This window comes from Moschus berezovskii, chromosome 1 (assembly GCF_049115385.1).
Source record: "Moschus berezovskii isolate FMDL1 chromosome 1, NW_MosBer_1.0, whole genome shotgun sequence".
NCBI lineage: Eukaryota > Metazoa > Chordata > Mammalia > Artiodactyla > Moschidae > Moschus > Moschus berezovskii.
The window spans coordinates 163,304,537-163,317,134 of NC_142460.1; positions in this window are offsets into that span (position 1 = coordinate 163,304,537).

The window sequence follows — 12,598 nt, forward strand, 5'->3', positions numbered from 1 at the left end:
AGATATACAAGAGATCTCATCAAGAAAATTAGAGATTCCAAGGAAATATTTCATGCAAAGATGAGCTCGATAAAGGACAGAAATGGTATGGACCTAACAGAAGCAGAAGATATTAGGAGGAGGTGGCAAGAATACACAGAAGAACTGTACAAAAAAGATCTTCACGACCAAGATAGTCACGATGGTGTGATCACTGACCTAGAGCCAGACATCTTGGAATGTGAAGTCAAGTGGGCCTTAGAAAGCAAAACTACGAACAAAGCTAGTGGAGGTGATGGAATTCTAGTTGAGCTATTTCAAATCTTGAAAGATGATGCTGTGAAAGTGCTGCACTCAATATGCCAGCAGATTTGGAAGACTCAGCAGTGGCCACAGGACTGGAAAAGGTCAGTCTTCATCCCAATCCCAAAGAAAGGCAATGCCAAAGAATGCTCAAACTACTGCACAATTGCACTCATCTCACACGCTAGTAAAGTCATGCTCAAAATTCTCCAAGCCAGGCTTCAGCAATATGTGAACCGTGAACTTCCAGATGTTCAAGCAGGTTTAAGGAAAGGCAGAGGCACCAGAGATCAAATTGCCAACATCCGCTGGATCATGGAGAAAGCAAGAGAGTTCCAGAAAAACATCTATTTCTGCTTCATTGACTATGCCAAAGCCTTTGACTGTGTGGATCACAATAAACTGTGGAAAATTCTGAAAGAGATGGGAATCCCAGACCACCTGACCTGACTCTTGAGAAACCTGTATGCAGGTCAGGAAGCAACAGTTAGAACTGGATATGGAACAACAGACTGGTTCCAAATAGGAAAAGGAGTACGTCAAGGTTCTATATTGTCACCCTGCTTATTTAACTTATATGCAGAGTACATCATAAGGAACTCTGGGCTGGAAGAAGCACAAGCTGGAATCAAGATTGCTGGGAGAAATATCAATAACCTCAGATATGCAGATGACACCACCCTTATGGCAGAAAGTGAAGAGGAACTAAAAAACCTCTTTATGAAAGTGAAAGAGGAGAGTGAAAAGGTTGGCTTGAAGCTCAACATTCAGAAAACAAGGATCATGGCATCTGGTCCCATCACTTCATGGGAAATAGATGGTTAAACAGTGGAAACAGTGTCAGACTTTATTTTTTTGGGCTCCAAAATCACTGTGGATGCTGATTGCAGCCATGAAATTAAAAGACACTTGCTCCTTGGAAGGAAAGTTATAACCAACCTAGACAGCATATTAAAATGCAGAGACATTACTTTGCCAACAAAGGTCCGTCTAGTCAAGGCTATGGTTTTTCCAGTGGTCATGTATGGATTTGAGAGTTGGCCTGTGAAGAAAGTGGATCGCCGAAGAATTGATGCTTTTGAACTCTGGTGCTGGAGAAGACTCTTGAGAGTCTGTTGGACTGCAAGGAGATCCAACCAGTCCATTCTAGAGGAGATCAGTCCTGGGTGTTCACTGGAAGGACTGATGCTAAAGCTGAAACTCCAATACTTTGGCCACCTCATGCGAAGAGTTGACTCACTGGAAAAGACTCTGATACTGGGAGGGATTGGGGGCAGGAGGAGAAGGGGACGACAGAGAATGAGATGGCTGGATGGCATCACTGACTCGATGGACGTGAGTTTGAGTGAACTCCAGGAGTTGGTGATGGACAGGGAGGCCCGGTGTGCTGTGATTCATGGGGTCACAAAGAGTTGGACACGACTGAGTGACTGAACTGAACTGAACTGAACTTACGGTTGCCAGGGGGAAGGGACAGTTAAGGAGTTTGAGATGGTCGTGTACACACTGTTCTATTTAAAATGTATAACCAAGAAGGACATATTATATAGCACAGGGAACTCTGCTCAGTGTTATGTTGCAGCCTGGATGGGAGGGGAGTTTAGGGGAGAATGGATACATGTATATGTATGACCCTTTGCTGTTCACCTGAAACTATTACAGTATTGTTAATCAGCTATCTGAATACAAAATAAAAAGTTACAAAAAAGAGTACATTTCTCATCCTCCTTTGTAGGTAGAGGGGACATGTGACTAAATTCTGGCCACTGTGTTATGGGTGCCTCCTGGGAAGGTGTGTCACCTGGTTAGCAGGTGTCTCAACGCAGCCAGCGAGGTGACTCGACTGCTCAGTGCATCCTTTCTGCTGCTCCAGCCACCAGCTCAGGCTGCAGAGGAGAAAGAAGGAAGGACTCTGTGAACTGGTCCAGAATTTTTGCCTCTGTAGAAATTTCAATTTTCTACAATTGAAAACACCTATGCGCCTGAGCCCCTGTTTGCTGGCGTTTCTCTCCTGTATATTTGAAGCATAAGTGGCTGCAGCTAATCCTGCCACGATAGGGAATATTTACAACCTTGGGATGTGTCATAAAGAACCAATTTGCCATCTCATTGGGTTAGCAATGAGGCAAGGTGTTCAGTAAGCCCCGGTTGGACTGTATTTTCTTTTCTGCCAAATATACCTGATTTATTGCTCATGTTTTTCTGCTCTTCCAAATAAAGAGATCAGGACTCACTTGCCTGCTGGCTTTATTGCAAAGTGTGCTTTACCTGTCTGGAATGTAAAACTCTGCTTTTGTGTGTGCGCCAAGATGTTTGAACATGTTTTAAATATTACTTTTTGCAGTTATTAAACATGAGAAATGGTGACAGTTCATAAGTACTAATAATCATGGTAATAATCATGTCAGATGTCACTGCTGCTGCTGCTAAGTCGCTTCAGTCGTGGCCGACTCTGTGCGACCCCATAGACAGCGCCCACCAAGCTCCACCATCCCTGGGATTCTCCAGGCAAGAACACTGGAGTGGGTTGCCATTTCCTTCTCCAATGTGTGAAAGTGAAAAGTGAAAGTGAAGTCGCTCAGTCTTGTCCGACTAGTAGCGACCCCATGGGCTGAAGCCCACCAGGCTCCTCTGTCCATGGGATTTTCTAGGCGAGAGTACTGGAGTGGCTTGCCATTGCCTTCTCCAGTCAGATGTCACTAGGTTTACTCAAAACGGAACCAGGATATTATTTCTTTTGTTGTGTAAAGTCATACCCCTTTGTTCCCCAACATAGAAATCCCCAAGTGGTTTTCAGCATTTGAAAATGCTATTTCTTTCCTCTCTGCTGTGGTTGCAATAAAGCTTCTAACACCCCCGAAATGTGAACCCAAAATGGGAGTTTTAAACACTTCAGTGAATCCAAAAGAAAACAACTTCCTCCTGCAGAGATAAAACAGGACTAAATATATAAAATCTGACTTTTGACCAGATGACCATTTTCTCACGAGCAGTCCATTAGATGATTCTAGGAAGCACAAGCTCAGTTTTAATTTTCATAATTAGGACTTCAGTGTCAATCAGTAAAAAACATTATGAGAAAACCATGGTCTTAATTCCACAGATATTACGATTTAAAGTGAGACTAAAGTAGGTAATGGTGTTTTAAGCTGGAAATCAAGTTACAGTAAAATATAAAGTGAATGTTGACTGCTGTTTCAGAACACTGTACTCCACAGAAGGTAAAATTTGAAGAGATGGCAAGAGTCTATGGGTTCAGATGACCTGCAGGATCTCAGATGGAGTGCAGACAAGGAGGTTCCCAGGTACTTGTCAATGCTTTAAGTCCCATCAGTATATCTGAATGAAAGGAGATGAAAATGTTTAATATAAGACTCATTTCGATAAGAGAATGACATGCGCGGGGGGTGGTGGTGTTGTGATTTTCCTCCACTGAATGTTATTTGCTGCCTAACTCCCTTTCATTACACTAATTTTTAGCCTTATGTGTGTGGGAATGAACATGTGTGTGTGTGTGTAAGTTCTCATATATGTGTGCGTGTTCTCATGTGTGCCTTTTACTCAGGGGTAGGGTTTGGTGCAGAAAGGGAGTTAGAGTAGGGGAGACGAAGAGGAAAGATCTTGACCTACATGTATGGACTCTGACAGCTTTCCCTCTCATTTAGTCTGTGTGTGCGTGCTAGGTCGCTTCAGCCATGTCTGACTCTTTGCAACCCTATGGGCTGTAGCCTGCTGTCCACCAGATTATTCAGGCAAGAATACTAGAGTGAGTTGCCACACCCTTCTCCAGGGGATCTTCCAGACCCAGAGATTGAACTCTGGGTCTCTTTCATTGCAGGCAGATTCTTTACCATCTGAGCCACCAGCAAATTAAAACATCAACCAAAAATTCAAAAATTGGATGGAGACCTCTGGTGGAGACCTAGAAGAAGAAGGATTGTCAGACCAGAGACCAGGTGCTATGGACTGATTTGTGTCTCTACCTCCCCCCTCCAAAATGCATACATTGAAGCCCTGACCAGTAAAGTGATGGTCTTAGGAGACAGGATCTTGGGGAGGTAACTGGGATTGGATGAGATCACGACAGGGGACACTCATGATGGATTAGCGGCTCATAAGGAGAGACCAGGGCGCTCTCTCTATGTTCTGTGAGGACATAGCAAGAAGGTGGCCATGCACAAGCCAGGGAGAGAGCTCAGGACCCAGCCGTGTCTGTACTCTGAGCTTCAGCCTTCAGAATGTGGGAAATAGATGCTCCTGGCTCTCAGTCTATGGTATTTTTTCCCTAATTTTGTTTTAATTGGAGTCTAGTTGCTTTACAATGTTGTGTTAGTTTCTGCTGTTCAGTAAAGTGAATTGGCCACATGTGTACATATATCCCTTCTTTCTTGGATTTCCTTCCCATTTAGGCCACAGCAGAGCACTGAATAGGCTTCAGGTGGTGCCAGTGGTAAAGAATGTGCCAGCCAGTGCAGGAGACTCAGATTCGGTCCCCGGGTTGCGAAGATCCCCTGGAGGAGGAAATGGCAGCCCACTCCAGTTTTCTTGCCTGGCAAATTCCATGGACAGGGGAACCTGGCAGGCTATAGTCCTTGGGGCTACAAAGAGTTGGATGTGACTGAACAACTAAGCACTGCACTGAGCATTGAATAGCGGTCCTTGTGCTACACAGTATGTTCACGTCAGTTATACTTTATTTATAGTGGTGTGTGTGTCAACCCCAGTCTCCTAATCCACCCCACCCCTCTGACCCGCCTCGGTATCCACACCTTGGTTCTCTGTGTCTGTGTCTCTATTTGGGCTTTGCAAGTGGTATAGATGAACTTATGGTGTTTTGTCGTATCAGCCCCAGCAGCCAAAGACACTGGAGGCCCAAGGAAAAGGAATGTGGGTGGGCTTTGGGGAGTGGATGTGCAAACCCTTGTGTCTCATGGTGATGTTCATCGAGGGTACCAGTGGGACAGGATGACTGGTCTGGTGGGGTCAGATGGCCTCCATCCTCAGTCACCCAGTTCTGTGCAATGGCCCGTAAGTGTAGCCAAGATGGCAGGGATGGGAAAGGTTATGAATAGTCCCCTCGCCAAGGTTGACCTAGCCCCCACCTCTGCTGAATGCTGGTTCCGTTTGCCCTGCTACCAGCCTTGGGGGGACCAGCAGTCATTTGGGAGCAAATTGATCGCATCAGTCCCTCAATTGTGCTGGGAGGTCAGTTACTCCTACTGGAGTTGACACCTAACATGGGTTTGCCTTTCCTGCTCCTGTGCTGCCAGCACCGTCATTGGAGGGCTTCAGGATGAAAGACTCATCAAATAGGAACCTGCATGATGTCAGTTCAAACCAAGGACTCATTTTATGGACATAGAGGTACATCATGAGTGTATGACCATGGGATTCATTGTCTCTACCTAGTTCTGCATCACCCTGAAAACGACCAGCCTAAATCAACAATGAAAAGGCCAAAATAATACAAAATTGTATAGACAGCAACATATTCTCTATATAATACGTAAAATGTATATGGTTGTTCAAGGAAAAGATTTCTGACAGTTAAAATATAAATGCACTTAATGTTTTGCTTAAAACTTTTCATTTTGTGTTGGGGTATAGCCTAGTAACAATGTTGTAATAGTTTCAGGTGAATAGTGAAGGGACTAAGCCATACATATATATGTATCCATTCTCCTCCAAACTCCCCTCCCATCCAGGCTGCTACATATCATTGAGCAGAGTTCCCTGTGCTATACAGTGGGTCCTTGCTGGTTATCCATTTTCAATAGAGCAACAATTTAATGCTTAATAATAAGTTATTTAAATAACTTATGACACTTACTCCTTGGAAGGAAAGTTATGACCAACCTAGACAGCATATTAAAAAGCAGAGACATTACTTTGCCAACCAAGGTCCGTCTAGTCAAGGCTATGGTTTTTCCAGTGGTCATGTATGGATGTGAGAGTTGGACTGTGAAGAAAGCGGAGCGCCGAAGAATTGATGTTTTTGAACTGTGGTGTTGGAGAAGACTCTTGAGAGTCCCTTGGACTGCAAGGAGATCCAACCAGACCATTCTAAAGGAGATCAGTCCTGGGTGTTCATTGGAAGGACTGATGCTAAAGCTGAAACTCCAATACTTTGGCCACCTCATGCGATGAGTTGACTCACTGGAAAAGAGTCTGATGCTGGGAGGGATTGGGGGCAGGAGGAGAAGGGGACGACAGAGGATGAGATGGCTGGATGGCATCACCGACTTGATGCACGTGAGTTTGAGTGAACTCCGGGATTTGGTGATGGACAGGGAGGCCTGGCGTGCTGTAGTTCATGGGGTCGCAAAGAGTCAGACACAACTGAGAGACTGAACTGAACTTAACTGATGGTCCACCCATTAAACATAACACTTTTTAACTGCTTAAAATTATTTCAAAAGAATGCATAAATTTATGGAAAAACATTTAAGTCGTTTGGTTAATTAAGAGTATTAGTCTCCTAGGACAACTGTTACAAAGTACCACAGATTAGGTGCCTTGAAACAGCATACCTTCATTGTCTTACAATTCTGGAGGCTGGAGGTCTGAAATCAAGGTGGCCTCTTCCATCTCCAGCGGGTAGTCCTGAGCGTTCCTTGGCTTGTAGTTGCATCCTTACCCTCTCTGCCTCTGTTATCACGTGGCCTTCCCCTGTACATTCCATAGGTTCTGGCAAATGTATAATGACATGCATTTCCTGTGATAGAACCATGCAGAATATTTTAACTGTCCTAAAAATATTCTTCTCTGCCATTTTATCCTCCCACCTGTCCCCCCTCCCCGGCCACAGTCACTGATCTTTTTACTGTCTCCATAGTAGCTGTTGCATTGTTCAGATCTGATCCTAAGGAAATCAGTACACATTTATGCTCTGATCCAGCTATGGTGACGTTCACCACTGTGTACAGTGGTAAAAAATGCCAGTCATATGACATCCAATAGCAGCAATCTTGTCTAGATAAGTGATGCACCTTCATTTCATGGAATTATGCTTAGTCATTAAAAATATGAGTATTTACTGACTTGAGGAAGAGGCTTTTAACATGGTAAGTAAGTAAAATCTGGCTTCTAAACATTAGATAAAATAGGAACATTTTAAAGCCTTTTTATACATATATATGCCATGCTATCGACTACTTGTCTTTGCATGTTGGGCTTAAGAGAAATTTGTTTTAAAATTTTTCCTTCTTTCCTGCTTGGGCTTCCCTGGTGGCTCAGATGATAAATAATCTGCCTGCAATACAGGAGAACTGGATTTGATTCCTGGGTCCGGAAGAGCCCCTGGAGTAGGAAATGGCTATCCATTGCAGTATTCTTGCCTGGAGAATTCCATAGACCGAGGAGCCTGGTGGGCTACAGTCCATGGGGTAGCAAAGAGTTGGACACGACTGAGTGACTAACACTTTCACTTTTCTTTTCTGCTTACCTGAATTTTCAAATTTTTTTATGGTTAATATATACTACCATTTCTAATGAGGAAAATAACAGGAGATATACAGTAAAAATTCATGATGCTTATCTAGGGGTGATATTTTCAGATGGGTTTTGTTTTCTTCTTTATATTCAGTTCAGTTCAGTCGCTCAGTTGTGTCCGACTCTTTGCGACCCCATGAATCACAGCACGCCAGGCCTCCCTGTCCATCACCAACTCCCGGAGTTCACTCAACCTCATGCCCATAGAGTCGGTGATGCCATCCAGCCATCTCATCTTCTGTTGTCCCCTTCTCCTCCCCCCAATCCTTCCCAGCATCAGGGTCTTTTTCAATGAGTCAACTCTTCGCATGAGGTGGCCAAAGTATTGGAGTTTCAGCCTCAGCATCAATCCTTCCAATGAACACCAAGGACTGGTCTCCTTTAGGATGGACTAGTTGGATCTCCTTGCAGTCCAAGGGTCTTGCAAGAGTCTTCTCCAGCACCATAGTTCAAAAGCATCAATTCTTCGGTGCTCAGCTTTCCTTATATTAGGTTGAGCCTGATAGGAAATTGTTATATATATAAGTGAAAAATCATTAAATGTGGGCACTTTTGTAACAGGGAAGAACAAATATGATTGCCTTTGGATCTGTTTCTTTAATCTTTGTGTCATATTCTTTTTGTTACAAGTTGATCACTAAAAAAATTTTGCCTATAGCCTGAAATATATAGGATAGTCCATTCTCAAGGCTCTGACCTTTAAAGGTATAACATTTTTTGAAAAATTCCTATAGAGATAAAAAGTTGCAGAACAGAGGAAAACATTTGTCTTGTTACATTGTGACCAGACCTTTGTGTACAGGGGCAATAACAAAGGATTCCTACACCAAGGAGTTTGTAACAACTACTCCCCACCCCACCCCAGCTCTGCCTTTAGATGCCTGAATTCTCACTTGGGTAAGATGGTTCTTTGGGACACTAGTCCAGTATAATCCCAGTCTGCTGGTTTTCTGAATAAAGTTGCTCTTCCTTGCCACAACAACTCATCTGATTTATTGACCTGTTGTATGGTAAGCAGTATGAGTTTAGACTCAGTAAAACTTTAATGATTTGACCTGTTACCTTTAATATTTTAAAAATATTCCACAGAGATCATGCCACCGGTTCACTTAATTTCTCAAAGGGCTGTTAAAAGGTCTAAATTTTAGACCCTGTTAAACGGTCCAAAATCATGGCTCTCATATGAATCGAAAAGAAACGTGTGTCCCAGATTTTATTTAACTCATTAATTAGTTAGGGAACCAGCAAGACATTACAACAGATTCAAAGGATGATTCAAAGGACACACATCTATGTGCCATCATGAATGTTAAAAAATTTACAAGTAGATGCGGAACTGGTCAGTATCTTCTGGGCAAAAATCAGTTGCCTCTTTGGTCGAAGTTCATTTGCATTTCTAAATACTAGAATCATTTATATTACTTTCACTTTCTTACAACTTTGTATTAGTGCTCTGCAGAAACAGCACCAATAAGTTATTTATTCGTTAATCAATTATGAGAAATTGGCCCATGTGATTATGGAGGCTGAAGAATCCCATGACCTTCTGTCTGTAGGATGGAGACCTGGGAGAGCTGGTGGTGTGGCTCAGTTCAGATCTGAAACTCTGAGAACTGCAGGACTGATGGTCTAACTTCCGGTTTGAGTCTGAAGGTCTGAGACCAAGGAGGGCCAGTCTCTGAGAGCAGAAGAAGACTGATGTCCAAGCTGAATAGTCAGACAGAGAGGAAATCCATCCTTCCTCCACTTTCTCCTCTTTTTAAGCACTCGACTCTGATGCTGGGAAAGATTGAAGGCAGGAGGAGAAGGGAGAGACAGAGGATGACATGGTTGGATGGCATCATCGACTCAATGGACATGAATTTGAGCAAGCTCTGGGAGACAGTGAAAGACAGGAGAGCCTCGTGTGCTGCAGCCCATGGGGTCGCAGAGAGTCGGACGTGACCTAACGACTAAACAAGAAGAGGAGCAAGGTTAGATGAAGCTCAAATCTGCCTGCAATCTGGGAGACCCAGGTTCAATTCCTGGGTCGAGAAGATCCCCTGGAGAAGGAACTGGCAACCAACTCCAATGTTCTTGCCTGGAGAATCCCACGGACAGAGGAGCCTGATGGACCATGGAGCTGCAAAGAGTCAGACAGCACTGAGTGACTGGATGATGTGACATGATGTGACCCACAGTGGGGAGGAATCTGCTTTCCTCAAGTCTACTGATTCAAATGCTTTTCCAGAGGTGCCTTCCCAGACACACCAAAAAAGATGTCGAACCAGCTATCTATGTGCTCCCATCCAGTTGACACATAAAATTAAGAAACTCAGCTCAGGTCCTATTAGACCAGATAATCCCATCATCTTTTCCCCCCATTTCAAAGTTTTCACCATTCTTCTTGATGTTTCTTTCTACATTAGAAGCTAAAGACAAACCTCTTGTCTGAATCCTTGGTCTGGACCCTACCTCTCCTCTGTGCTCATCCGAGGTCCCCCTCATCCCCTCCCCCAACTATTTGCATTCAGGTCCCATGAGGCTCTTTAATGTCTTCAGGGTACCAGGCCTCCTGCCATTCATCCTACTGCCCAGATGCACATTGATCCCTCTGTCCCAGAAGTGGTCCCCTGAGCCCTCCACCTTCCCACCCGATTCACTCCTTACACGCCCTGCCCACCACCTACTGCATCTGAGCTCAAAGTCAGAGAACCTCCCTCCCCACCCCAACCTTCACCAAAGCTTTCTTTAGAGACTTTACTGCAATTGGAATTCCAGTGTGAATATGCTTTATGTAAATCTGAACTTTGTGATTTTAAAAGAGCATAGGCTAAAAATATTGATGAAATTTCTCTTTATGCTCAAACTTTGAAAGAATGCAAATCTCCCAAATAAAAAAAAAAAAATCCCTCAGGACCACGCAATTTGAGCTGCATTTCCAGTGACTGACTTGTCAGTACATTTCCACTCTTGTCCTAGGGGAACCTCTCAGTAACAGGTGGACAGGAATACACTGGGCCAGGGGTCAGTCAAGGAGGATCCTTCATAGTCTGTGGAACTTCTGACAGTGGTTATGGTCACTCCATATGCAGAGGTGTTACAGCATTTGTGGGGGAATAGAGCAGACCACCCTAAAATAGGCCTCTTTGCATATGGACTATTTTAAGTTCAAGATGATTGACAAACAGCTGACACCAAACAAGCTCCACCCTCCCTTCTTCTGTACCAGGAAGGGCAAGAGTATGGTAATCACTGCAGACTATCAGAATCTACATAACAAAACTTATCATGACAACACTCATCTTTCTTTAGGCTCACCAATGTACTTACCTTCCCAGAGTTTGCCACTCCCAAACCTCAGCTCCTTTTCCTTTTCTTATCTCTTCTCTGGAGATTTATTTCCTTGTTAGACACTAGACAACCCCATGTCCAAATGGCCCCTCTGAGTTGCCAGGGCACTGAGCTTCTTCTGCACATGTGTGCTGCATGTGTTAATAAATTCTTGCTAATCTCTTATTTTTCTTGTGTTAACCTGTCTTTGCCAGTTTAATTTCCAGGGTCCCAGCCATGGAAGAGAGTAGAGAAAAGTTTTCTTCTTTCCCCTCCCCTAAACACTCTTTGTTATTATACCTTAAAATTTTCTAAGAAACTCTAATGATATTGTCCGGTAGTAGGGCTGAGGTTGAGGGTAGGGCTGGAAATGTTGGTTGATATTGTGTTCTGAGGGTTTCCCTGGGCTCATCAGTAAAGAACCTGCCTGCCTATGCAGGAGATGTGGGTTCAATCCTGAGGTGGGAAAGATACCTGGAGAAGGAAATGACAATCCACTCCAGTATTCTTGCCTGGATGATTCCATGGACAGAGGAACCCAGTGGGCTACAGTCCACAGGGTCACAAAGAGTCGGACAACAGGGCCACACACCTATTGTGATCTGAAGGCCAGTCCTCACAACTCCTGGTGATTGATATTATATTTTTTTTCTTTAACTTTTTATTTTGTATTGTGGTATAGCACATTAACAATGTTGTGATAGTTTCAGGTGAAGAGCAAAGGGACTCAGCCATACATATACATGTATCCATTGTCCACCGACTCGATGGACATGAGTTTGAGTCAACTCCGGGAGTTGGTGATGGACAGGGAGGCCTGGTATGCTGTGATTCATGGGGTCGCAAAGAGTCAGACACGACTGAGCGACTGAACTGAACTGAACTGTTTGTCCACCAAACTCCCCTCCCACCCAGGCTGCCACAAAACATTGAGCAGAGTTCCTTGTGATATACAGCAGGTCCTTGTTGGTTGTCCATTTTATTTTTTTAATTTTTTGTTTCATTTCTGGTTATCCATTTTAAATACAGCAGTGTGTACATGTCCATCCCAAACTTTCTAACTATCCCTTCTCCCCAGCAACCGTGAGTTCATTCTCTAAGTCTGTGAATCTCTTTCTGTTTTGTGAGTTCATTTGTATCATTTCTTTTTAGATGCCACATATAAAGGATGCCTGGTGACTGATATTCTAAATGTCAGGATGGAAGGAAGCCAAGAAAACAAAAAAGCACATTGGGCAGAATGAGCTATGTTGGCCTTTGATTTTTTGTTCCTGTGGCTCATTGCCCTGGAATCATTTGAGTTTTGAATTATCTCAGTCCTTCAGGGTCACAGCTCCTAAATAAGATGCTTTAATCCTGCGTATATTTGTGAGATATTTGACAAATATATTGACTCTCCAGGTCTACCTGCTTGTTTACCATTTTTCTGACCAGCTCTTAGCCACAGAGCATGGTTGAGAAGGAAAAAAAAAATCTTTCCTCTATCCTCTTATGTTCTGTCCTTGAGGCCTGT